Genomic DNA, 26,371 nt, shown 5'->3' on the forward strand with positions numbered 1-26,371 from the left:
AAGCGGCAGGGAGGAGATGAGGGTGGGAGGGAGGGTTTGGGAGGGAATGAGGGAGCAGATATAGCTGGGATACAGAGTTAATAAAATGTAACTAATAATTAAAAAAATAAAATAAAAATAAATAAAGAAGAAAAGTCTATACATGTATAATACAGACACAAGTTTTTTAAAATATTTTTGACCTGTGGGTCACTGGATCCACTGATGTAGAGCCTGTGGATATGGAATGTGTTTATGTTTGTTTTAAAAATTATTCTGAAACTTGGAGGAATTTTTTTTTTATGCCAGAAAGGTTGTTAATGGTCTAGTTCAGTTATCCATCAGGAGATCTTCTCATGGAATGATATGTGCACATTTGGACTTTACATTCCAGCTGTTTAAAGACCAGCCTGGCCAGCCTGGTCCCTGGCCAGGCTGCAGGTAGATCTGTTTTCTCTAGAAGTAAGATGGAAAGTCTTAGAAATTGACTATAGTGAACAGATAAGCCAGCTTCCTCTAGATCAGTGGGGTTTTGTTATTGTTGTTGTTGTTTTATTTTGTTTCGTTTTGTTTTTTGGAGCTCCCTTAAGCAATCCTGTATTAGTTTGAAAAATCATTTCTCTCACCAGACTTAGTCATTATCAACCTTTCTGAAAGCGTTTTAGTGAACAAGATTGTTTGACAGTGACAAACACATCTGTCTAACAGATTTATTTCTTTCGGCATCTATGGAGTTGCTTTCATCAGAGTAAAGATGAAAGGGCATGCTGGGCTCTGGGTTTTTGCAGTGTGCACAGTACATTTGTCACTGTCAATCTCTCTGTGGCATTTCTGATCTGTCTTTCTCCTACCCTCTGGAGGCCCCAGCTCTGCTCTCCAAAGCATGGCGCAGCCCTTGCGCTACCTGCTCTACAGAACACATACCTGCCATTCAAATGCATCATGATATATTTTCTTTTATTTTGGAGAAATCTCTTCCTCAAAGACCATAACATCAAAGCCAATACTTCCTAATCAATAAATCTGTCACCATATGCTTACTTTCCCCTCAGCACAGTCACCAGGATTTATTTCCCATCCTACAAATATATGAACATCAGATCCATCATTTAGGGAACTTTTCAAGAAAGTGCTGCCACAAACACCAAGAAAAAGAAAAATACTGGCCTGCTTATTTCCAGCCTTCTTCTTCCCAGCCCCTTTTTGGCACACTGCAGCTGTGGTCTGCTCCTGATGGAAGGCTGGACATACCACAGACTCTTGCTCAAGTCTCAGAATACGTCAGCACCTCTCTCCCCCACCTCAGCACTTTAACATGAGGTTCAGCATCCTTCATGCCATTTTCCTCCTTCAACTCTAATTTCATCTGTCATTGCAGCACTTGCCTCTCTGGCAGCCTGTACCCTAACCAGCCAGTGACCATCTAAATAAGAGCTTTGTACAATGATGCATCCCTTCCCTCTTTTACCTCCAAGGCTTCACAACTGCAGACAATTCTGCTTGCAAAATTGTTTCCCCTGATTCCTCTTTGAGGGACCTAGACTGTTTATGCCTCCTCTCTTTTGTCAGTGCAAAAGAGTCCCCCTAAGGGATCTCTTGACCTTCAAAGCTAGACTAATTTCCCAATAGTCCTGATACTTCCTGTCAGAGAATCAATCAGTTCAAATTTAATGACCTAGTTTCTTTTCCACCTTTGTTCTCAGCAGTAATAACATATCTAAAGAGTTAGGACTGACTCTAATAATTTACTATAGTTTAAGCATCTAGTCCAAAAACTGCAAAATATATCATTTGTTCAACTTGAGCAGAGCACTGTGAATAAGAACTTTACTTAAGATTTTTTTTCTAGCCATGATGGTGATTATAAATCCCTATTCTAAAGATCTTGTAATTTTGATAAATTGACAACATTAAAAAATACATTACTAAAAGAAATAAAATAATCATAATTGGATACAATGCTATTATATTATATTATATTATATTATATTATATTATATTATATTGATGGGTCAGGTAAGGGTACTATAGACTGTATTTCCAGTAAGAAATGATAACAAAGAGGTATGATTTGGTTTAGAGCCTAAACCAGTAGCTCTCAACTTTCCTATTTCTGTGACCCTTTGGTAAAGCTCATGTTTTGGTGATCCCCAACCATTTCATTGCTACTTCATAACTGTTATGAATTGTAATATAAATAACCATGTTTTTCAATGGTTAAATGACCCCTGTGAAAGGGTTGGTAGATCCCATAAAGAAGTCACTACACACTAGTTGAGAACCACTGGTCTAGACTATGAATGATTCAGCTAATGAAATTGAAATTAAAAACAGGACAGAATTTAACAAACAGGATTTAACAGAATTTAACAGGACAGAATTTAATGCAGCAAAGGCAAAGCCCAGATGGAAACATTTACATACATACAAGAGATAATAACCAGTTCATTAAGTACAGAAGAAGGAAAGAAAGTTATGTGACAAATTCAGCCAATCTAATAACCATGGAACATCCATCACGTTCCAGGCACTGACTGACCTCAACACTTGAAACATGGTAAGCTACATGCATTGAATTCTGCCCTCATGTGGTTCATCCTCCATTGAATTAATAAATATGACATATGTTTAAACAGATTCACACAGTACTGTTTGAATATAAGACTTGCTATAATACAATAAATAATATAGTACTAAATTCTCTAAAAATCATGAATTTGGAAATACACATGATATCAAGGGTTCTAATGGAAGGGTGACAAAAGTTATTGTCATAAGAAGTACCCTGTTGGGGGATGGAATAAGATGCGGGTAATCTGAGAGGAACTGGTGTTATACCAGATAGGGTAATCACATGGCCCTCACTGAAGAGATGGGGCTTAAGCATCTTCACCTACAAAGGTAAAAGAATAGCCAAGCAAATAAGTACAGAAAGAAGAGTTTCAGTCAGCCGCAAATGAAGGAGGAAAACTCTAGAAACAGGCATGACCAGAGGCAGTCAAACCTTACAGATCTCTAAGCCAGAAGTAGAGACTGGATGTGATCTAACTTGCACTTTAGAAACATCATTCCACCTGTGTTAAAAAGAAATTGAAGGGAAGTAGGGCTACTGTTACAGTCTAGAAACAAAACTGTCCTGTGTGCGCATGTGTTGGAGTCTTGGTCCCCAGTTGCTGGCATTATTGATTGTTTCATGAGGGTATTAATTTCATCAATGGATGAAATGCGTTGAAGAGTTAGGGATTGCAGAAAGAGCTTTGAGGAGATGGTGTCCAGTTGGAGAAAACAGGCCACAGGGGCATGTTTTTAAGGGTAAACCTTGTGCCCACACACTTTCTCTGCTTCTCTTCCTTTCTTCTTTCTCTTCCTCCTCCCCCTCTTCCTTCCTGGACACCACGAGGTGAGGTGAGAAGCTTTGCCCCACCACAAGCTCCCTATAGTAATGCTTGACATCACCACAGTTTAACAGCAATGAAACTAGCTGACCATGGACAAAAATGAGAAATTTAAACTTCCCTCAAGTTGTTCTTCTTAGATATTCTGGTAGAGACAGAAGACTTATTGAGACAAATGGAACCATAGAGACCTATTAAGAAGACTTTATAGTAATCCAAAATGAAGAATGGTGACTCGGGCAAGAGTAGTAGGAGATAGTAAAAGAGAGTCAAATCCTGGATAGGCTTTAAAGTTCAACAAGATGGGCATAAATACAAGAAGAGAGTCCACAGATGACTGCAGAATCTGGGGCTTGTCCATTGGAAGGATGGAGATGTCACTTTCTAAAATAGGAAACAGTAAGACAAAGCTTATTTTGGGAGGAGGTGATAGGAATTGGGCTTGCTTATATTGATATGAGAAATTTATCAAAACTTCCAAGAGATAAAATGGAGGGGCTGGAAAGATGGCTCAATGGTTAGAAGCACTGGCTGCTCCCCCAGAGGACCTGGTTTCTATTCCCAGCACAAACATAGCTTACAATCTTCTGTAATTCCAGTTTCAGCGGATCTGACTACTTCTTCTGAGCTTCCAGGGCAACAGAAATGCATGTAGAAGACAAAACACTCATCCACATAATGTTAAAAGATTATTTAAAAGAAATTAAAGAAGGGGTCTAAAGAGATGGCTCAGAGGTTAAGAGCACTGGCTGCTCTTCCAGAGGTCCTGAGTTCAATCCCCAACAACCATATTGTGGCTAATAACCATCTGTAAAAAGATCTGGTGCCTTCTTTTGGCCTTGCAGGCACACACGCAGGCAAAATACTGTAGAAATAATAAATAAATAAATCTTAAAAAATTAAAGTGGTAAGATGGAATTAGTCTAGAGCTTATAAACTAAACCAAGCTTGGAAATAAATTTGAGGATTATTATTAAAATGAAAAAAAAAAACCTCTGGGGCCTGCTTGTAACTAAAGAGGTGAACTTGGACACAGAAGAGAAGATAACCGAAGACTGCATACTTCAGCAGAAGACAAGTATGAGATGAGACAAGAATGTTCAGGAAGGTACTTCTATGTCTATAGATTTAAGCACTACCCCTATGACAAGCCCTCTCAAATTGTATGAAACTCAACATAGCATGAATGCCTCCAGTAAGCACTATGCACATATGCGTTGAGGTGAATACACATTTTCTGATCTTTAAGGCATTAGCTAGGAATGGAAATAAGAATTTACTAGAGCACCCCAGCTCTCCGGGGCTAATGTATTCCTGGCAGGATTCAAATCAACAGTAAAAGCATGGCATTCAGAGCTAATTCTTGTTCCCACAGAGCAGGAATAAAAGTAATAAATACTTTCCATTTCTATTATAATAAGCATCAATTATGTTAACAATGGTATTTGATGCTGAGGTTAGGCAGCCTTTAAAATCTGCCAGGCCTTGTTCCAAGTGTTTTATGCTTGTTAACTCATTAATCTCCACAAATCTATGAAGTATGAAACAAATGAGTTAAGGATTTTACCTAGCTTATGTATTTGTTCTACAGCCTGGATTTAAACTCCATCACTTTGATGCCAGATTTCATTCATTTTATCATTTTGAGACCTTCTTGAAAAACAGAGCCATTATTTGTTATGAATTTGCTGCAGTAAACTAAATATGAATCTACTTCTTTAGAGTAATAATATGATTAACTAAAAGTTTAACAGAGCAACTAAAGTTAGTCAGAAGACATAGACTCAACCTCACACTCTTCTTCTCTCTAGCCATGCCTCTGTCTCTGAGTAAACAATCAAAGGATGTGGAAGCTGATTCTTCCTGTGTAGAACAGTGCCCACTACAATTTGGCTTTGAAGGATTGTGTTGCTCTACAGGGAAACAGTCTCCTGACGATCTAGTTTTGTTTCACACCCAACAAGAGGAGAAACTCTCTAAGAACAAAATGTCTTTCAATGACTCTGAGCCCACTTTACAGAGTGACAGTGTGGTTGTTTGAATAAGTATGGCTCCCATAGACTCATGCTTGAATGTCTGGTCACCAAGGGATGGCATGCCACCAAGGGGTGGCATGGTTAGGATCTATGTCACTAGGATGGACTTTGAGGTTTCAAATGCTCAAGCCGTATCCAGCCCCCCTCTTCTCTCTGTCTCTGTCTCTGTCTCTGTCTCTGTCTCTCTCTCTCTCTCTCTATATATATATATATATATATATATATCACCTCTATCTCTATCTCTATCTCTATCTCTATCTCTATCTCTCCTGGCTGCTTGCCAACCAAATGTTGAACTCTCAGTGACTTCTCCAACACCATGTCTGTTTGCATATCGCCATGCTTCCAGCCATGATAATAATGGACTTAACCTCTGAACTGTAAAGCCAGCCTCAATTAAGTTTTTTTTTTTCTTTATAAAAGATGCCATGGCCATGGTGTCTCCTCACAGCAAAAGAAATCCTAAGACAGACAAGTTGTTACACTCAGTGCTAGATCAGTAGAACTTTGCATGGTTAGTTTACGCAAGAGGCCAGACACATGTCCTTTGCCTGTGCCTCTTCCTCTACCCTTTACTTTTCTTACAATGCTCACTCGTTATTCACAGCTTTGATCTAAGATAGCACAGGAAGGCTAGCTGCTCTGTATGACTGCTTAGCCTTTTACCCTACTGAAGACTCAGAACCTACAGGAATCTCAGTGACAAGTCTCTGAACTGGAACATATGTAAACCACTGATGTTAAGCTGCTCACCTGGATTGTGTGTTGGAAATCCTCCTTATGCTGCAGAAGCACAATTGTTTTTTAGAAAGTGGAAAGAGCTTCTTGACATGAGTTGTCTTTATTGGGCTGATTTGATGTATAAAAAATAATTTCTCTTCCTTGACAATCCCATTGGTAGGTATTCTCTATTCATGCTAATTAAGAATTCACCAAGGAAGCTAGAAGTATGTCTTTGTTTCACTGTGGGAGCTGGGAGTGATAACTTCCTTCCATGGAGGGATGAGCTATATTTTTAAGAAGTCATTAGTAGTCAGTCTTCTGGGTGAAAAATCTGTAAATATGATTCAGTCTTACAACCTGCAACTCAACTCTTCTCATTCCATTTCTACAAGATTAACAATGGTAGACTCTCCTGAGATGAGTGTGCAATGCAACCCATCAGGTTTTAACTATCACGCTTGTCAGCCCCACAGTGTGTGTTAGTGGTGCCCTTTTCCCCATCTCATTTTATGGCTTGCATTATTTTTCTGTGTGAAATTCTATTGGGAAAACTCTCTGGTCAAAATGTAAGGATATAAGATGGCTTCTCTAGAGCCACCTTTTGATATTTTTCAAGCTGTACCCATCTTTGCCATGAGCACCTACCCTAGTCAGTGTTCTACTGCTATGAAGAGACACCATGACCATGGCAACTCTTATAAAGAAAGGCATTTAATTGGGGATTGCTTATGGTTCAAAAGTTTATTTCATTATCATCATGGGAGGGAACATGGCGGCATGCCGCCATGTTCCTGGTGAAGTAGCTGAGAGCTATACATCCAGATCTGTAGGCAGCAGGAAGAGAGAGAGCCACTGGGCCTGACTTCGGCTTCTGAAACCTCAAAGCCCAACCCCAGTGATAGACTTCTTCCAACAAAGCCGCATCTACTCCAACAAGGATGCATCTCCTAATTCTTCTAAGTAGTGCCACTCCATGATGACAAAGCAATCCAAAATATGTACTTATGAGGGCATTCTTATTCACACCATACCACCTTTCAGAGTTCCGTGCCATGGCACTTTTATCTCTCAAAAATGTTACCTAGAAATCCAAGCAATCATTAGGACTTACTTCAAAAGTCTATATACCACAAAATTTGAAAGTCTAAATGAAATGGACAATTTTCTTGATCGATTTGACTTACCAAAGCTGAATCAGGACCAGGTAAATAAATTAAATAGTCCTATATCCCCCAAAGAAATAGAAGAGGTCATCAAAAGTCTCCCATCCAAAAAAGTCCAGGACCAGATGGCTTCAGCGCAGAATTCTACCAGACCTTCAAAGAAGAGCTAACTCCAATTCTTTTCAAACTATTCCACAAAATAGAAACAGAAGGAACATTACCAAACTCATTCTATGAAGCCACAGTCAGCTTGGTACCTAAACCTCACAAAGACTCAACAAAGAAAGAGAATTTCAGGCCAATCTCCCTTATGAACATTGATGCAAAAATACTTAACAAAATACTCACAAACCGAATACAAGAACACATCAAAGATATTATCCACTATGACCAAGTAGGCTTCATCCCAGGTATGCAAGGATGGTTCAATATACAGAAATCCATCAATGTGATCCACCATATTAACAAACTGAAAGAAAAAAAACCACATGATAATCTCCCTAGATGCTGAGAAAGCATTTGACAAAATCCAACATCCATTCATGTTTAAAGTCTTGGAGAGATCAGGGACACAAGGCACATATCTAAACATAGTAAAAGCGATATACAGCAAGCCTATAGCCAACATCAAATTGAATGGAGAGAAACTTAAATCAATCCCACTGAAATCAGGGACAAGACAAGGCTGTCCATTGTCCCCATATCTCTTCAACATAGTACTTGAAGTCCTAGCCAGAGCAATAAGACAACTAAAGGAGATCAAGGGGATACAAATCGGAAAGGAAGAGGTCAAAGTGTCACTATTTGCAGATGATATGATAGTATACATGAGTGACCCCAAAAACTCTACCAGGGAACTCCTACAGCTGATAAACACCTTCAGCAAAGTGGCCGGATACAAAATTAACTCAAAAAAATCAGTAGCACTCCTGTATACAAAAGACAAAAGGGCTGAGAAAGAAATTAGAGAAACAACACCCTTCACAATAGCCACAAATGACATAAAGTACCTTGGTGTAACCCTAACCAAGCAAGTCAAAGACTTGTATGAAAAAAAATTTCAAGTCTCTGAAGAAAGAATTAGAAGAAGATATGAGAGGATGGAAAGATCTCCCATGCTCATGGCTTGGCAGGATTAACATAGTAAAAATGGCCATCTTACCAAAAGCAATCTACAGATTTAATGCAATTCCCATCAAATTGCCAACACAATTCTTTACAGATCTGGAAAGAAAAATTCTCAACTTCGTATGGAATAACAAGAAACCAAGAATTGCTAAAACAATCCTCTACAATAAAAGATCTTCTGGAGGTATCTCCATCCCTGATCTTAAGCTGTACTATGGAGCAACAGTTTTAAAAACTGCATGATATTGGCATAGAAACAGAATGGTGGGTCATTAGAACCGAACAGAAGACCCAGAAATAAACCCACACACTTGTGGACACCTGATTTTTGACAAAGATGCCAAAACCATACAATGGAAAAAAGATAGCATCTTCAACAAATGGTGCTGGTCCAACTGGATGTCTATATATAGAAAAATGAAAATAGATTCATACTTATCACCCTGCACAAAACTGGAGTCCAAGTGGATCAAAGACCTCATCATAAAACCAGACACATTAAATTGGCTAGAAAAAAAAGTGGGGAATATCCTAGAACTCATTGGCACAGGAGACAACTTCCTGAACAGAACACCAACACGACAGGCTCTAAGATCAACAATCAATAAATGGAACCTCATTAAACTGAAAAGCTTCTGTAAATCAAAGGACACTGTCATCAAAACAAAACCACTGCCTACATATTGGGAAAGAATCTTCACCAACCCTTTATCTGACAGAGGGCTAATATCCAGCATACATAAAGAACTAAAGAAGCTGAAAGCAGCAAACCAAGTCATCCAATTAAAAAATGGGGAACAGAGCCAAACAGAGAATTCTCTGTAGAGGAATATCGAATGGCAGAGAAGCACTTAAACAAATGCTCAACTTCATTAGCCATTAGGGAAATGCAAATCAAAACCACCCTGAGATTTCACCTTACACCCATCAGAATGGCCAAGATCAAAAACTCAAGTGACAACACATGCTGGAGAGGTTGTGGAGAAAGGGGAACCCTCCTCCACTGCTGGTGGGAGTGTAAACTTGTACAACCACTCTGGAAATCAATCTGGCGCTTTCTCAGACAACTAGGAATAGCGCTTCCTCAAGATCCAGCCATACCGCTCCTAGGCATATACCCAAAAGAGGCTCAAGTACACAAAAAGGACATTTGCTCAACCATGTTTTTAGCAGCTTTATTTGTAATAGCCGGAAGCTGGAAACAACCCAGATGCCCCTCAACTGAAGAATGGATGCAGAAACTGTGGTACATCTATAAAATGGAGTATTACTCAGCAATGAAAAAAAAAGGAAATCATGAAATTTGCAGGTAAATGGTGGGACCTGGAAAGGATCATCCTAAGTGAGTCGTCCCAGAAGCAAAAAGACACACATGGTATATACTCACTCATATAAACATACAACATACTATAAACCCACTAAAATCTGTACTAAGCAAAAGAGAGGACACTAACTAAAATGTTCAATACCCATCCTGAAAGGCAAAGAGGATGGACCTCAGAAGAGAAAGAAAACAGGAAACAACCTAGGAACCTGCTACAGAGGGCCTCTGAAAGCCAGAAGAAGAAAACAGGAAACAACCTAGGAACCTGCCACAGAGGGCCTCTGAAAGCCTCTGCCATGCAGACTGTGAAAGCAGATACTAATCCTGATGGCCAACTGACAGGCAGAGTGAATGGAATTTTATGTAAGAAGTGGGAAATAGTAAGAGCTGGAGAGGACAGGAACTCCACAAGGAGAGCAACAGAACAAGAAAATTTGAACACTGGGAACTTCCCAGAGACTCATACTCCAACCAAGGACTATTCATGGAGATAACCTATAACCCTGACAATGCAGCCACTTCTGATGAGAACTGATAGACTAAGATCAGAAAGAAAGAGAGGAGGACCTCCCCTATCAGTGGACTTGGGGAGAGGCATGCATGCAGAAAGGGGGGGAGGGTGGGACTGGGAGGGGAGGAGGGAGGGGCTTGTGGGGGGATACAAAATGAATAAAGTGTAATTAATAAAAGTTAAATAGGGGCTGGAGAAATGGCTCAGAGGTTAAGAACACATGCTGTTCTTCCAGAGGTCCTGAGTTCAATTCCCAGCAACCACATGGTGGCTCATAACCATCTATAGTAAGATCTGGTGTGCAGGCAGCATGTTGCATAAATAATAAATCTTTAAAAAAAAAGTTAAATAAAAAAATAAAAAAACAGAAGAAAAAAAATGTTACCTAGAAAGGGTAGATATGACACAGAAAAGAAACAGATCTTTTTACCTCCAAACTTTGTTGGAAAATTGTTTTTAATAAAAGGACTCTGGTTTTTGATGGTGGTGCCTTGAAACAGGCTAATATGTTGAGGGACTCTTCTTTCAACAAAGATCTCAAATATTATGTTTGAGAAAAGCAAATGAGCCAATTATCCCAATCAAAGCTTTATAGGACCATCTGGCTCAGTTGGTGGTAGAACATTAAAGAACCCTGAAAAAAAAAAAAAAAGCTGTGTGTGATACAATACAACCCTATTGAGGAGAAAAGTGGCTGCTAGAAAGAAGTGCACAGTTTCTCTTGCTGTATTTTAAAAAAAAAAAAATTGAATCATGAATAATTTTCAAGAAGTACTTCAGAGAAACAACTGTCAACTCCACTAGTAGCTACCAAAGATGTCATTCCTCCCATCTTTAATTATTCATTAACATGCAGAGTCCTCCTGGCATTTACCTAAAGGTATACAGTAAGAGTGTGCATTTGATAAGATAATTGAGGCTTTTAATATTCACTTAGTCACTCTTTTGTTTCCTTGACATGAAGAGACATAGAGCTCAGACTTAGATAGAAAATATTTTGTCATTTTCCTTGCTACCTTTCGTTTGTAAAATTGCAATAAAGTGTGTGTTTGTCCACTTACCAACAGAAAGAGAATCAAGGTTCCCCTTAAATTCTGCTCTCTTCCTCTCTTATTATTTTAGACGGTTTTATATAGTATAGTTGACATTTAATAAACTGGATATAAAGCATACAAATTTTCAGAATATATATATATATTAATTTAAAAACCACCAAATTCAAGGTAGTAAAATTTTTATTACTCCCCAAATTTTCCTTATGATTCTTTTAAGTTCTGAAATATCTTGTTTCTTTCACACTTCATTTACTTGTTGTTTCTACGACCTAGAAACAAAACTTGGGTTTGTTAAAACTGAGGCATAAAAGTCATGGAAACAATTTTAATACCTCCCTGATACTGGCAGTAGACAAGTTCTATTGACACAGATTTTCTGCCTTGTGCTAAAGGGAAGAATTTGGAACCATTATTTTTCTCTATTCCTGCTTCAGTGATACTGACTGATAATTACACTTTTGCTCTCAGGGAGCAAAGAAAGGAGCATGGTAAATCTTTGGGCCATCAGGTGAAAAAGAAGGGTGTGTGTGTGTGTGTGTGTGTGTGTGTGTGTGTATGATGGGGGGGAGCAGCCAGTCACGGGACACACAAGGAAGTCCCTGGTCAGTCCAGTTAAAAAGAAGATCTGTTTACATTTGTGTCTCTCAGCACTGAATCTGGCAGGAGAAGCGCTCAAGAAAACACATGTTGAACTGAGATGAACCTGTGACTTAATCCTGGCAGAATAAAGATGTTAATTGAAATACCATTTTCTATGCCTGTTCTTTCTCTGTTATGTAAAAGATCATGAAAAAAAAAATTTGGAAAAGAGAGAGAGTGCGCAACAGCAACAAAGAACATAAAGGTGAACTCCAAAGCACAAACTAGAAAATTATACCCCGGAAAGAGGAGTCTGTACAGCGCAGTGTCCACTTTCACACCTACAGATACCATAGGCCTTTGTTCCCTTTTTCACCAAGTTATCATAAACGTAAATCAGTACACACACCCCACCGCTGCACGTATTCTCTGGGTGCGACTGCTTCCTTCAACTCTGGGATCACAAAGAGAGTCAAAAGAATGCATAGAAACCAACTGGGGGTAGAGGGCCTGGAGCAATGGCTCCATAGCAAGAGCACTTACTCCTCTTGCAGAGGACCTGGGCCCCACTTGGTAGCATGCAACTGTCCATGACTCTAAGCATGCACCTGGTACACAGGCACACATGCAGGGAAAACACTAACACATACAAAATAAAAACAAATAAATCTTTTTTAAAAAATGGAGGGTTGTTCTTCATCTGAGCTTTGGTTTGATTACAGTCACTTTATCCTTGGGCTGTGTTTTGCTTTCTCATTCCTTGTACTTGAAGACTGTTTCTAACAGCTCTTGTTTATTTAATTAAGCATGTTTTCACTTCAGGGCTAATATTGGCTTCCCATTGTCTCGGTTAATATGCTTTTAATATTTTAAATTCTTGGTTAGGTTCATTTTCCTTGGCCTTGTTCCACTAAAATTAATCTTTCCTAGTGTTGTGTTTGCAGTTGTGCTGAAGGCCAAGACAAGACCCAGATCACCAGAGAGAGATGAGCTGGCCCTCAGATGTGGCCTGTGGCCAAAGGAGTCCAGGTGTTTCGAATTAGAATTGGACTGTACTATGTTCCTGGTGTAACATTCCCAGATGAAAATGAACTTTGGGCAAATGAAGTGAGAAATGGCTGCATCCAGCAAGGCTAATGGAGCAGTTTCTGCTTCTGAAACCACTGTGCCTGGTTACACCCCCTTTGACATCATCCTTTTAAATAATATGATGATTTCTGGTTCCAAGATAAGAGGATGGTGGAGGCTCCCTTCAGCTGCTTTCTTAGCTCTTAAGTCCCATAAGCTAAAGTTTGAGAATGCATCAGAAAGTCCCCTGTTTTCTATAAATCTCATTTTTGCCAGAAAACACTTTGCACATACAAAGTGGGTTCAAATGGTCTGTAATAATAAAAAGAATGCACTGAACTAGAGCGTATGGTTTCTCTGTATGGTGTTTTGGTCCCTGTTTGATCACCAAGACAGCTGATACCCAAGAGGTTAATTAATGCCCTCCAATTACACACTTAATCAATGATCACCTCTGGGTTAAAATGCTTCCTATCTCTAAGACGACATTCTCTCATATTCTTTTTCCATCTGGCCTGCTTTGCCATCCTAATTTCTCTTTTTTAATTCTGAAAACAACACTATGAAAGGTATGGACTTTAAATCATTTATAGATTAATATCTTTGTAGTATCTTTCTTGGTATGAATTTTTGAAAAAAAAAAAAAAAGAAAAGAAAAAGAAACTGTTACCCCATGTAGCGTATTGGCAGGTTTATACAAAGGACTGTAATGAGCAACACCAAGCTAGTGAAGTACCTTGAACCCACCTCACGGGATTTTGAAAGTCACTGAAAGTCTTCTCTGAGACAGACACTGCTGTTCATTCCTCAGCACCCACACGGTGGCTCACAACTATCTGTAACTCGAGTTCCAGGAAATCAGTGCAAGCTTCTGGCTTCCTCCGACGCCAGGCATGCACGAGGTAAGCATGCATACATAAAGGCAAAACACTTATATACGTAAAATAAAAACAAAATTTGAGAAGCAGTAAAAAAATTAGAGCCTGATGTATGGCAGTCTTTCTGAGCCCCTAACTATTAAAATTCTATCTTCAGTTCTCCCCCAAACATATTTAAAATGGATGAATATAAAAATAAATATTTGATCCTGAATCATGACTAGCACCAGCTCTAATTGAAAGCAATGATTACACTTGGGCTGAATTCCTGGAGTGAATTAAAGAGTCTGCAGAGAGTTGGCAGTTTCATATCGTTAGCACTTGATTAATATTTCCAAAATTTTTCTCACCCATTGTCAACTGGTCCTTAGTCAGTCAGTTAAACAGCAAGCAGGATTCCTTGTGGCCATTGTTGACATTTAGCCATAATCTAAGTCACTGACTTCTACTCTGGGAATGAGGCCGCTATTTTCTGCTATGGTTCTTATGAACCAGAATAAACTATGAAGTGCAAACGTCAGGAATTCACTTTATTCTTTTAAAATAGGTAATTCTTTTGGGTGGGTAAATTAATTAACTATAAAATCAGCCAATAAGATTTTCATTCATACCATTAGTAATTAAGTAAATAAAAACTACAGTATTCTAGAAAAACTAACTCATGATTGTGTCTCATGTTTATGGACTGTGTTCCTAGTGTTTAAGGAAAAACTGTTTGCATCTGATGAAACCTGTAAAAATGAGCTAAGTGTTCTATTGCTCTTACAGATGGCAAACATTCCGTTCCATTTTGACTCCATTTACCAGGGCCAACTGACTAATATACAAAATGAGGAAAACAGCCATTGACTTAAAACATATTTTTAAATCCCAAAAAAAAATTTCTTTTAGACAATTTTAAAATACTTTAAAATGTAAAAGTAGGTCTAAGGAGATGACTCAAACAATAAAGGGGCTGATTCTAAATCGCCAGAACTCATGTTTTAAAAAAAATGGCATAGTAACATATCATAATAAGCACAGCATTAAGTGGAAGGAGAAGCCACGACCTAGCCAAATTACTAGTTCAGGGAGAGACTCTACCTCAAAATAAAGGTGGACAGAAATTGAGGAAAGAAACCCACCACTGACTTTAGGTTCCACACACATAATCAACTCCACATAAACACACACACAAAGATATAAATTAAACTCCTGTTATTGGTCAGAAATTCATTAAAGAAACAGTCTGCTGGAGATGATACACTGAAACTTAAAACTTCAATTTTAATTTCTATATTATTTATTTGTTTGTTTTACGTGCACCACATATATGCCTGGTGCCCACGGAGGTCAGAAAAAAGCAAGAAACGCCCTGGAACTGAAGTTATGGATAGCTGTGAACGATTATGTGGGTGCTAGGAATTAAACCCGGGTGTTCTGCAAGAGCAAATGCTTTTAACCACCAAGCCATCTCTCCAATCCCAAACCTAATCTCAACAATGATATTTACAGTAAACAAAACTCAGGCATAAGATGAAATTATTAGTCTATTTCTCAACTTTTTAGCCTTAAGCCACATAGTGCACAGTCAGTTTATTCTCTCCTTGTTAGTGTCAAGTGTATCTGTGACTGTCTTGATAACAGACTTTTAGATCATTTTGTGGCAATTTCATTAAACAAACAGATGGATCCTGTTAGAAATTTTAGGACTGCGCAAGTTTCTATTATAAAATGCAGCAACCGGAAGTGGGCATTGCATTATCCCTACCTCTTTGTCTTAATAACATTTATTTGTAATTATAATAATAATGAATACTAATTATGCATCTCTTGGCATAACACAAATAATAAAGCTTTTTGAGAGTCACATCCGAGTTCCAGCCTGGAATGTGCAATATCTGTGCTGGGTGACTCCTGTCAAGGAGCCTAGCCTCTCTGAGCTTTGATTCTTCCTATATGCATTCTCTAAGCAGCCCTATCTCAAGAAACGGAGCTGCAGCAGCATCCGGTATCTCAGTGGTTTCCATTCAGGTCCATCTCTGAGGCCACCAGAAGATTAGCGGGAAGAAAGTGAGTTCAAATCTGTTCCCTCCATGCAAATTTACCTCTGTCTCTTTTGAGGCATCTTTCCTTATAGCCTCCACTGAGGTCCTGAGACCACCCCTTCTCTACCTTTTTTTTTTTTTTTCCTGAACTGAGGAACTTCAGCAACTCTCTGACTAACCCTTAGAGGCCTGTGTGTATATACAGTTAGGTCAATGTTGTAGACTCCTTGCCTTAGCCATCTTTGACCCACTTATGTCAGAGCTGCCAACCGTATCCTGTATCCTGCTGAGATCTTGGCTGGGATAGTTCCCTGAACTGAGCAGGGGCCACAGCTAACTGAATTCATTGGGCTATTGTGAGGAGAGAAGACACAACCAGGGTCTGGAATTTCCCTGCCATTAATTGTGTACTTTCCTTTTCAAAACCCCTTCCTTCACTTGTAAAGCTTCATTGCATGCAGAAGTGAATTTGGCATGTGCTGTGGTGTATACATCAGATTCTTAAGTTTTAACATTTCATGTGATATCTGGGTCACAAAGGCAGTAGTAATAAAAGCATTGAAAACTCAAGAAAAATCATTCTTAATCAATAGTTAAGATTTTTGTGTCCTAGTTGTACAACCCGCTAGCCTGTTAAGTACATGTAGATATACACACAAATATGCATTTACATTCTTATTTAGACAGAAAGTCTGAGCAGGGACATGAAAGAGGAAAATTATTCTATGATATAGAATATCTAAATACTGATGATATCTTGCTATAAATCATACTTTAAATAGAGAACCGTGATCAAAAAATACTATGGGAATTTTAGACATAGCATTCTGACTTTGAAATGCAAACAGATCACTCACATTTTATTGCAAGCCTACTTAAACATGTATATATCTATCTGCCACTTATAGAAATTTAAATCTAGAATTTTCTTTTTATATATAATATCATATGTTGAATTAGCTCGGAATTTTGAAGTATTGTTGCCCATCACCTATGTCTTTTTGTTGTTGCCACATATATTAAAAAATACCATTCATGCATTCAGAATTTCTCTAGCATATCTAATACTTAGTCACTTTCATTGCTTTACCAATCATCTGACTGCTATTATCAAGCAATTATTATCAAGCACAGTTCAGTAAACCCACTTGGCACCTTCATTTCAAATATGGGCTTGAGTATGATTATAATTGCAAAGAATTATGTTTAAACAGGCAAGATATTTTAAGAACTGTACACTGATATGTTGTCCTCACTTGAAAAAAAAAGAGTATTTTAAAAGAGAATTACAAAAGAGGGAAAACATCTATTCTCTTTGTAGGTCATTGGGAGAATGTGGTCCTCCTTTACACTATGCTGATATAATGCTAAGTAAACACTCATCAAGCTTATTGTGTGTATAAAGAATTATAGCTCACATGCATTCAAAATGCAGTCTTGGAAGAGTAATAGGCATGACATTTCTCAGAGGATATGAGGGAAGTGTTTTCAGTGCAGTTAGGAAGTACACTGGTTTGGGAAAGAGATTCTAGTACGCAGCTGGTTTGGGCTAATGATGACTTCTCTCTCTTGGAAGATCGCACAGCACCCTCAAATCCTGAGAGTTCGTCCTCAGAGAGAAGGCATTTATATCAGTTCTGGCTTCATTCTCCCAATTTCTGTGTCTAACATGTGTGGTATCTCCAGCAATAAGGACATAACCTTCAAGTTCTGTCACCACGGACAGTAGCAATAGCCTATATTGTTTGGCGAGGTTCTTCCGCTCCCCTGACCAACAATTCAGAGGGAGGTTTCCCATGCCTGGCACTGTGGTTTGGGTAGATAGTCAACTGTTCTTGGAGGGAATCGTTATTACCCCAAATAGCATAACATTACTCAAAACCACTCAAAAACCGACTGAAAGATGCCCAACCCCAGCTGATGTATCAATAACACAACCCCTGTACCTAAGGCTCAGGGGACATTGAAGAAGAGAGGACAGGAAGATTAAGAGCCAGAGGACAGCTTCCGTGAGATAGTGTCTTCTATATTCCACAGAGAAGCTGCGCTCATAAAACCTCAACAATGTGGTCAACCTAAACAAACACAATGATAACACCAGCTGATGGACCTACAGGGATGGGGGACTCTCTCAAGGCCTCCCCCACAGATGAAGAGCTACAGGTAGTTAATAGGTGCTGAGAATAGGCTACTCATCCTTCTCCCTGATAGTTTATCCAATCCCAAGGAGACTGCTTATAGAGGCACATGTGTATTAACAATAACTTAAAATTAGGAAGTCATAAATTTGATAGAGAGTGAGAAGGGTACAGGAGGAGCTGGAGGTAAGGGAGGGAGGGATGGGAGTGAGGTAAATACTCATGAGTGAGATTCTCAAAATAAAATAAGTTTTAAAAAAAGAAAACCGCAATTCCTACCATACCAGCAATAAAAATTCATTGAATTCTTATCAAATGCAGATAATGTGCTACAAATTTTACATGTGTGAGCTCATTTGACCTCCAATATCCCATCAGGAAATTAATATTACTTTCCTCAACACAGAAATGAGAAATTAAGGAGTAATTTGGCCAAAGTACCGAATTTGAAATCAAGCCTCAAGTTGTCACAGAACCAGGGAGCTTCTTGTCTCTAATTATATCTTCTCCCCTAATAAACTTCCATATTATTCTAATGATCTTTTCTTATTCAATGTTAAGACTAGTGAGAAGGATGGGCAGGTCAAGCATTTGCTGTGCAATTGTGAGAAGCAGAATTCTTAGATTCCCAGCATGCACATAAATGACAGCTGGCCTTGTCAGATTGCCTGTTACCAAAGGATGTGGGAGGTCAAAACAAGAATCCCAGCAGCCACTGGCTAGCTAATCTTGCCCATAAGGGTGAGCTCCTGGCTCAGCCCAAAAACCTTCCCACAATCAATAGGTAGAGAGTGGTTGAGGAACATTCACATACTTGCATGCATATACATATGGATTTAAATACATATACAGAATATAAATTTAAAAATAAAATTAGAAAGTTCAATAATCATAACTCTCAAAGACAGTGCATCACTGAGTAATTGCATTTGATAATTTCTAGGAGAAAACCTACAAAAATTTATAATAATATGGACTTTGCATGTAACAGGTGGTCCAAAGAACTGTTCCAAGTTCCTGCAAGGTATCCAGGATACCCACAATGACCTCCTCTCCTTCCAGAAGCAGAAACTCTCATACGCCTGCTTTTTCCCTTTAATATTTTTTTGGTCAGGTAAGTTAATAAGGAGAAAGAAGAATACCTGTGCGTTCAGTTATCTCCTTTAAGACAGAATCATGGACACTCAACCTATATTTTGAGGTTCGGAAGATTTCATGGACCACTATCAAGCCCTGCTGATAGCATATATTTCCCTGTACTGAGAGAGTATACCTCACACCTGTCTTTGAGTTGCAATTTCTGTGACATAAAAGTAAGTTCTGAGATTTAGTCTGTGACCCCTTTCACTGTCCTGGGATGTACTTCACCTTAAATGTTGCCAGCTGTTGAGAGTGGCCATTGTCACAGTAAATTCTACCAGAGTGGACGCAGGACTAGCCACAGGATTATCATTATGGATTGCTGCAGCCATGAATCATCTGAAGGAATGGGCGGGCATGGGAGCATTAGCAGGCCTTCTGGTGTTGGTCTCCTTGGTTTGCCTGTGGTATATATGCAAGATTAGAGTCTCACAACAGCGTAATGCAGCCATGACCATTCAGGCCTTTACAGCCATTGAAGCAGGACATACGCCCCAAGCATGGTTGGATACCATAAAAAGCTAAAATGTTACGCTCAGGATGCGAGGCTAAGCACTGCACTCAGGGTCAGCCGCTTTGGACCCAGAGAAGAGCAAGTCTGATTGCATGCGGGTTGATACCCCAGGTCCCGCCTCTGAGAAAAAGGTATTGGACGGGTCTGATGCTCTTTGGGTGGATGACACCTAAATGAACATCTGTACAAAGTCCCAATTTATTTCTAATATCAGAGATCAGACCTCTACTCTTGCCTGATGCGTCTGAAACAAAAAGGGGGAACTGTAGAGAGCTGCGGAATGCTGTGCCTTAAAGATGGAGCTGGTTTCCGCCTTCCACCTTCCCGATGGTGAGTGCTCTCTGTCACAAACAATTCCACATTTGGCTAAGGCTGAGGATCTGGCTTGCTTCCATGTATGTGGACCTATCTGCATTGCCCACATGGCACGCCTGGATTGGCTACCCAGAGGCTATTTAAGCTGTGGCCTGGCTTTCCCCAGGGTCAGATGATTGTTCAAGGTTCCTGAATAAACTGCATTGAGAAAAAAAAAAAATGTTGCCAGCTGTTGTATTTTTACCTCCTTATATTTCTAACTCCCTTCCACTCAAGGTTTTGGACTCACTGGGCAAGCAACATATTTTGGCAAAGAAGTAGATTATCTTTATTTTCTTGGCATAACTTGACTCCATCTCAAGCTGTGACAGACACACACTCCTAAAATTGTGTTTCAGAGAAGAACACCAATATTCAAATGCAAGAACCAGAGTAGTAGTGGCTTTGTTGGAGGAAATGTCACTAGGGGCAGGCTTTGAGGTTTCAGATGCTCAAGCCAAGCCCAGTGTCTCATTCTCTCTTCTTGCTGCCTGCCAATCCAAACTTTGAATTCTCAGCTCCTTCTTCAGAGCAATGTCTGCCTGGGTGCTACCATGCTTCCCGCTTAGATGATAATGGACTGAACATGTGAGCCAGTCCCAATTAACTGCTTTCTTTTATAAGAGTTGATATGGATTCAAAATTGTGGTGGCTGATAGCACCCCTTTGTGCTCCAAGGAGACATACAGAGGCTTCACAGGGAAACAAAATGGTGGAAGATGGGTCTGCAAAGTGCACAATAACTCTGAAACAACTTTTAAAAACACACAGGTTTTATGGGAAGATTCTTTTACAAAGTGGTTTTGTGGAATTAGAAAAAAAGAAACCATGTTGAAGTCCTTGATCCATGCTGGCACAAGAGACCATGTGGAAGTCTACAAACCCTGCTGCTGCTCCTGCTATGAGCAAGGAAACCTCCTTTGCAGTAGTATTGATGACTGCAGACTCATAACTGAGAATGAGAGACAATGAAGGCTTTTTTAGCAACCCCCAAAAGAAAATAAAAGAAGCAGTCCAGACAGGAAGCTATTGAATGGAGTCCTTAAAAACTGATAAAGCTCCCATCTCCTGCACTCCTTCTGGCCCACAATTCTGCCTGCTTTCCCAGAGGCCACACCAGAACCAGGGACACCAGGTAAGATCCTACGCCAAGGCCTATGCCTGCCAACTCCCCTTAAAGCACACCAACAACCATAAACTGCACCCCAACCCCTGGAATCTATTTTCTGGTCCATAACTCTGCCTACTTTCCAGGAGGCCACATCAAGACCAGGGACCCCAGGTCATGCTGGTACTAGAGACACAGAGGCAACACTGGCCAAAAAGGCAGAGGTTACACAGGCCACAAAAACTACATCAGAGATGAACTACTGGGATCTGAAGACTCACTAGTCACCAGAACTTCAGGCCATTCACAGAAGAACACTAAGAGGAAGCAGAAACCAAGGGGGAAAACATTAAAAAAAAAAAAAAAAAAAAAAAATCTAACAAAGATAAACTCAGAAATCAACACCTAAACCTATAATAACCTTAAAACCTAGATGGCCAGAGGCCAGCACAGAAACACAATCAACAACAATGAGAGCAATATGGCACCACCAAAGCCCAGCTATCTTACAACAGCATGCCCTAGATATTCCAGCTGAAGCACAAGAAAATGATCTTAAATCCAATCTTAGGAAGATGATAGAGGCCTTTAAAGAGGAAATGGTTAAATCCCTTAAAGAAATACAGAAAAAATAAAATCAAACAGATGTAGGAAGTGAATAAAACTGTTCAAGACCTAAAAATAGAAATAAAAGCAATAGAGAAAACACAAAGTGAGGGGATCCTGGAGACGGAAAACCTAGGTAAGCAAACTAGAACACAAGAGACAGAAAAGAGAATCTTCAGCATAGAAGATACGATAGAAGAAATTGATACATCACTCAAAAGAAATGTTAAAGCTAAAAATTTCGTGACACAAAACTTGTAGGAAATCTGGGATACTATGAAAAGACCAAACTTAAGAATAATAGGAATAGAAGAAGATTCCCAGATCAAAGGCCCAGAAAACATTTTCAACAAAAATACAAGAAAATTTCCTAACCTAAAGAAAGAGATGCCCATACACATACAAAAAGTTACAGAACTCCCTCCACATAATAATTACAACACTAAATTTACAAAAGAAAGAATATTAATAGCTACAAGGGGGGAGTAGTGGGGAGGACTCAGTTTTCTTTAAGGAGCTGGCCACTGGGAGTTTGATCATGCTACAGGAGTATACAGGCAACACAAACTGGACTTGGGGGGGGGGTTGTTTGTTTGCTCATTTTGTTTGCTTTTTGTTTGTTTTTGTAGGGAGGCCCAAGGGTGAAAATGTGGACTCTGAGAGGAATGGGAAGAGAGTGTGATTGTGAAGCATTGTATAAAATTTCCAACTAATTATAAAACTATTATGTTGGGAGGGGAAAAAAAGAGTTGCCATGGTCATACTGTCTCTTCAAAGACACACTCCAAATCCCAAATTCATGCATTTTGTCTGACTGTAGACTGTCTTTTTTTCCTACCATGTATAGCAGTAGGTTATTCTGAGCCCCACCGGATTAGAAAATATTCCTTGATAATTTTCTACCTTATCTTCCATTTCACAGTCACTTAGCCATCAGCCTCTAAGAACCTAAGTCCCTGAAACATTGAAAGCATGTCTATCCTGTCCCCCCAAATGTAGGAAGGCCATGGAAACACAACTTAGTAGTTTACAAGACTGCCATTAGCAACTAGAACGCTTTTATAACCAAGCTCACTCAGGGAGAAAACTAGGAGAAATTGTGATGACTCCACACATCATTTGTCTTTTGGAATGCAGTAACAGTAAGCTACAAAACCCTTTTAAATAAAGTTCCCATATCTAACCTCAGAGGGACATGAGGTTCCTTCTGAAATAGACATGGTTGTCAAGAAGCAGAGGTGTGCAACTTGGGGGGTCAGGGAGAGATGAGACACCATATGGCACTCTGTACTTCAATACACCCCAGTGTCCCTCAATAGGAGACTCTAAAACAAAGGATGCTTTTATAATCATAAAGGTTTAAAAAAGGAAGTACTGAAAAACAAAAGGAGCAAAATATCAGAGGAGAAAAACATAAACAGTGGAAAAGTTCATGAGACTTAAGACAGAAAGTTTTAAAAGCCTACAAGCATAAGCATCACCATCTTCTAATGAAATGAGGAAGAGGTAATCCCAGCACTCAGGGTGTTAGAGACAGGCAGGTCTCTGTGAGTTTGAGGCCAGCCTTATCTACAAAGCAAGTTCAGGATAGCCAAGGCTATATAGAGAAACCCTGTCTCATAAAAAACCAAAGGGGGGATGGGAGAGAGGAAGAGGATGATGAGTTATCTTGCATCCCTAATGGATGCAAAAAGAGGAGTGAGGTTGGTGCATGTCTCTGAGCCCAGGTTAGACATATGAAACACATACTGTCCCATAAGAACCAGGTAGAATCTAAAATACTACCCAGCCATTGAGGATCCTCTTATCATAGCTAAGAAGGTAGATGGAAGGAAACTGACCAAAGAGCTACTAGGCACTTATTGTCACTTGTTGGTGACTTTCATTGTAGTCTGTCACTCTTTTCCTTATTACATATAAAGTCATTGTTTGCTGCAGGAGGACAGAGCAAGGTCCCAAGCATCTTACTATGCAAATGTCATCCTATAAATGCTCTATTAGTATTAGATAGATGGCTGAAAGGATTGGGTGCTTCAAACAGAATCTGTGTCACCTTTTTTCCTCTTGTTTAGAATGTGCAAAGTGTCACGTGGTTACATCAAAGCCTTGAGATGATTTGGAGATTAAGAGAGATTATGCTTCTGTGATAAATTGTTCTTCAGATTACATGTAAAGTCTAGTTATATGGCACTGGTTCTGGCTGGGCAAGCTGCTCAGTCAGCAACGTGCTTGCCACACAAGCAGAAGGACCTGAATGCTACCACCCAGATCACACATTTTCCAAAAGTAGGCACAACACTGTATGCTTATAATCCCAGCACTGACTAGGTAGAAACAAGAGGGTCTTTTGGGGCTTGGTAGCCAGTTGGTCTAAACAAATTGTTGAGCTTCGGATTCAGTGAGAGAGACCCTACCTTTAAAAGGAAAGTTAGATCAATTGGAGTGGCCCACACCTATAATCCCAGCACTCCCGAAGCAAAAACAGGGATCTCTGAGTTCCAGGCTTTGTTGGTCTATGTAATGAGCTCCGAACCAATCAGGGATATATAGTTAATCTTTATCTCATAAATAACTAAAATGGAGACTGATTAAATGCTCACATCCAATATTCACAGTCATACACATACATAGACATTGATATACACAGGAAAAAGTACATACTCACACATGCAAAGACATTACTAGTGCCTCCATTGAGATTAAGTTTACTCTTGCTGTCTTTATTTATATAATTATTTACATGGCTATGTGTGCACATGTGTGTGTGTGTGTGTGTGTGTGTGTGTGCATTGTGTGAGCACTTGTGAATGTGTATACATGTATGTACGTGTACATGTGTGTGAGTGGGGGGCATGTTTAGGTATATGTAAAGAGAGACAGAGAGCACAAGAGTGTGGATGTTATCTAACGACTTGCTGAAATCAGCTGACTTTTTCTACCATCTACATCCTGGAAATCAAAGTCAGGTTGACAGGCTTGGAGCAAAATGCCTTTATGTGCTGAACCATCTTACTAGCCCAAGTTTAACTTCTTAAGAAGTAAGAATAGAGTTGGGTATGGTGATACACACCTTTATTTCCAACCTTCAAGAGACACAGGTGGTTAGCTGTCTTTGAGTTTGACTCTAGCCTGGTCTACATCGCAAGTTCTAGGCAAACCAGGGTTACACGGTGAGACCCACTTTCTAAACAACATCAAATTAATCCAAGAGTAAGGAGAAGTAAAAGACATGAGTCAGTTTCAGCAGCTCAGAGGTGACCTGGGTCTATTGTTACTTATATTGGTATCTCATGAACTCTCCAAAGTATAAAAATTTTTAAATTTTCATGTTAAGTGCATGAATATTTTGCCTGCATATGCACTATATGCCTGCCTAGTGCCTGAAGAAGCCAGAAGACAGCATCAGTTCTCCTAAGACACACAATTGTGAGCTGCTATGCGGGTGCTAGGAACTGGGTTGGGGCCCTCTGGGAAAGAAGCCAGCGCTCTTAATGACTGTGAGTTCTCCTGCCCACTAAATAATCAAGTACTGCTCTCCCATCGCTGGGGCCATAACTAATCACCCTGACTCACAGCTCTTTGTCCTATTAAATAAGCTCTTTAAACATTATAGACTGGAGAGCAACATCTGCAGCAATCTGCAGGCACAGCTGGAGAAGCGCTTAATAAAATCCTGAAAACTTAGGAGGATTTTCAATTGAATAATAATCAGCCTTCAAAAGACTCTCAGCAAGTATCTTTTAAAATGGGGCCTGTTGGGGTTTTTAAGCATTGATGTGTAATTGAGCACTTCTGTGCTTAGCCTCAGTTATCAGTGTGCAAATTAGACAATGAGCTTCCCTTCATGTTCAAGGCCTGTGACATAAGACAGACCCAAGTATGCTAATGTCCATGTTTGCTAGAAAGTAGAAATCAGACCCAGATCTGAATCCATCAATTCTTTCTTTGATTCATATAACATAACACTTGTTTCCGTGATAAAACTTTCATGAATATACCAGTTTGGGTCCTGTGACATGCTCAGTAATAATTTCTAAATTAATCAGAAGACTCTCTGTGTACATATACCTTTCTTTTTTCACTATATGGCACAAAATTTTCAAGTTTCTTTCTGAAAGGCTATTTTTATATGCTTTCATGAATTGGACATAATAATTTGCACACAGAAGGCCCTCAGCAATATTGTCTGAGTGACTTACTGACCTTTAATGCAAGTAAGACATCTGGAGGATGGAGGGAGGGCAGAGGTCCAGTTTTCATTACCATGGACTATCTTTGCTGCCAGCGGTGAATTGACATTGTCATCTTCAAATGAAAAAAAAAGAGAGAGAGAGAGAGAAAGAAAGAAAAAAATCCATTATTTTGTAGCTTAGAACTCACATCAGATAGAAGTTTTCTAATTTAATATGCATGTCAGTATTTCTTTTCTGTCCTCACAGATATATTAAAACAGGATTCTTTCCTTTAAAGTAATTTATAAAATTACAGCTTTCGGAGATAACTATTCTCACACAATGCATACACTCTGGCTCGCTTCAAATAGCTCATGGTTTAGAATGCTGTCAGTTTCTGCTCTAAAAGTAAGGAATAATTTTGAACACATAAATGATAAGCTGTATTTTATGAGAATGCTTTATTTATTTTT

This window comes from Meriones unguiculatus, chromosome 20, assembly GCF_030254825.1.
Source record: "Meriones unguiculatus strain TT.TT164.6M chromosome 20, Bangor_MerUng_6.1, whole genome shotgun sequence".
NCBI classification, from domain to species: Eukaryota; Metazoa; Chordata; class Mammalia; order Rodentia; family Muridae; genus Meriones; species Meriones unguiculatus.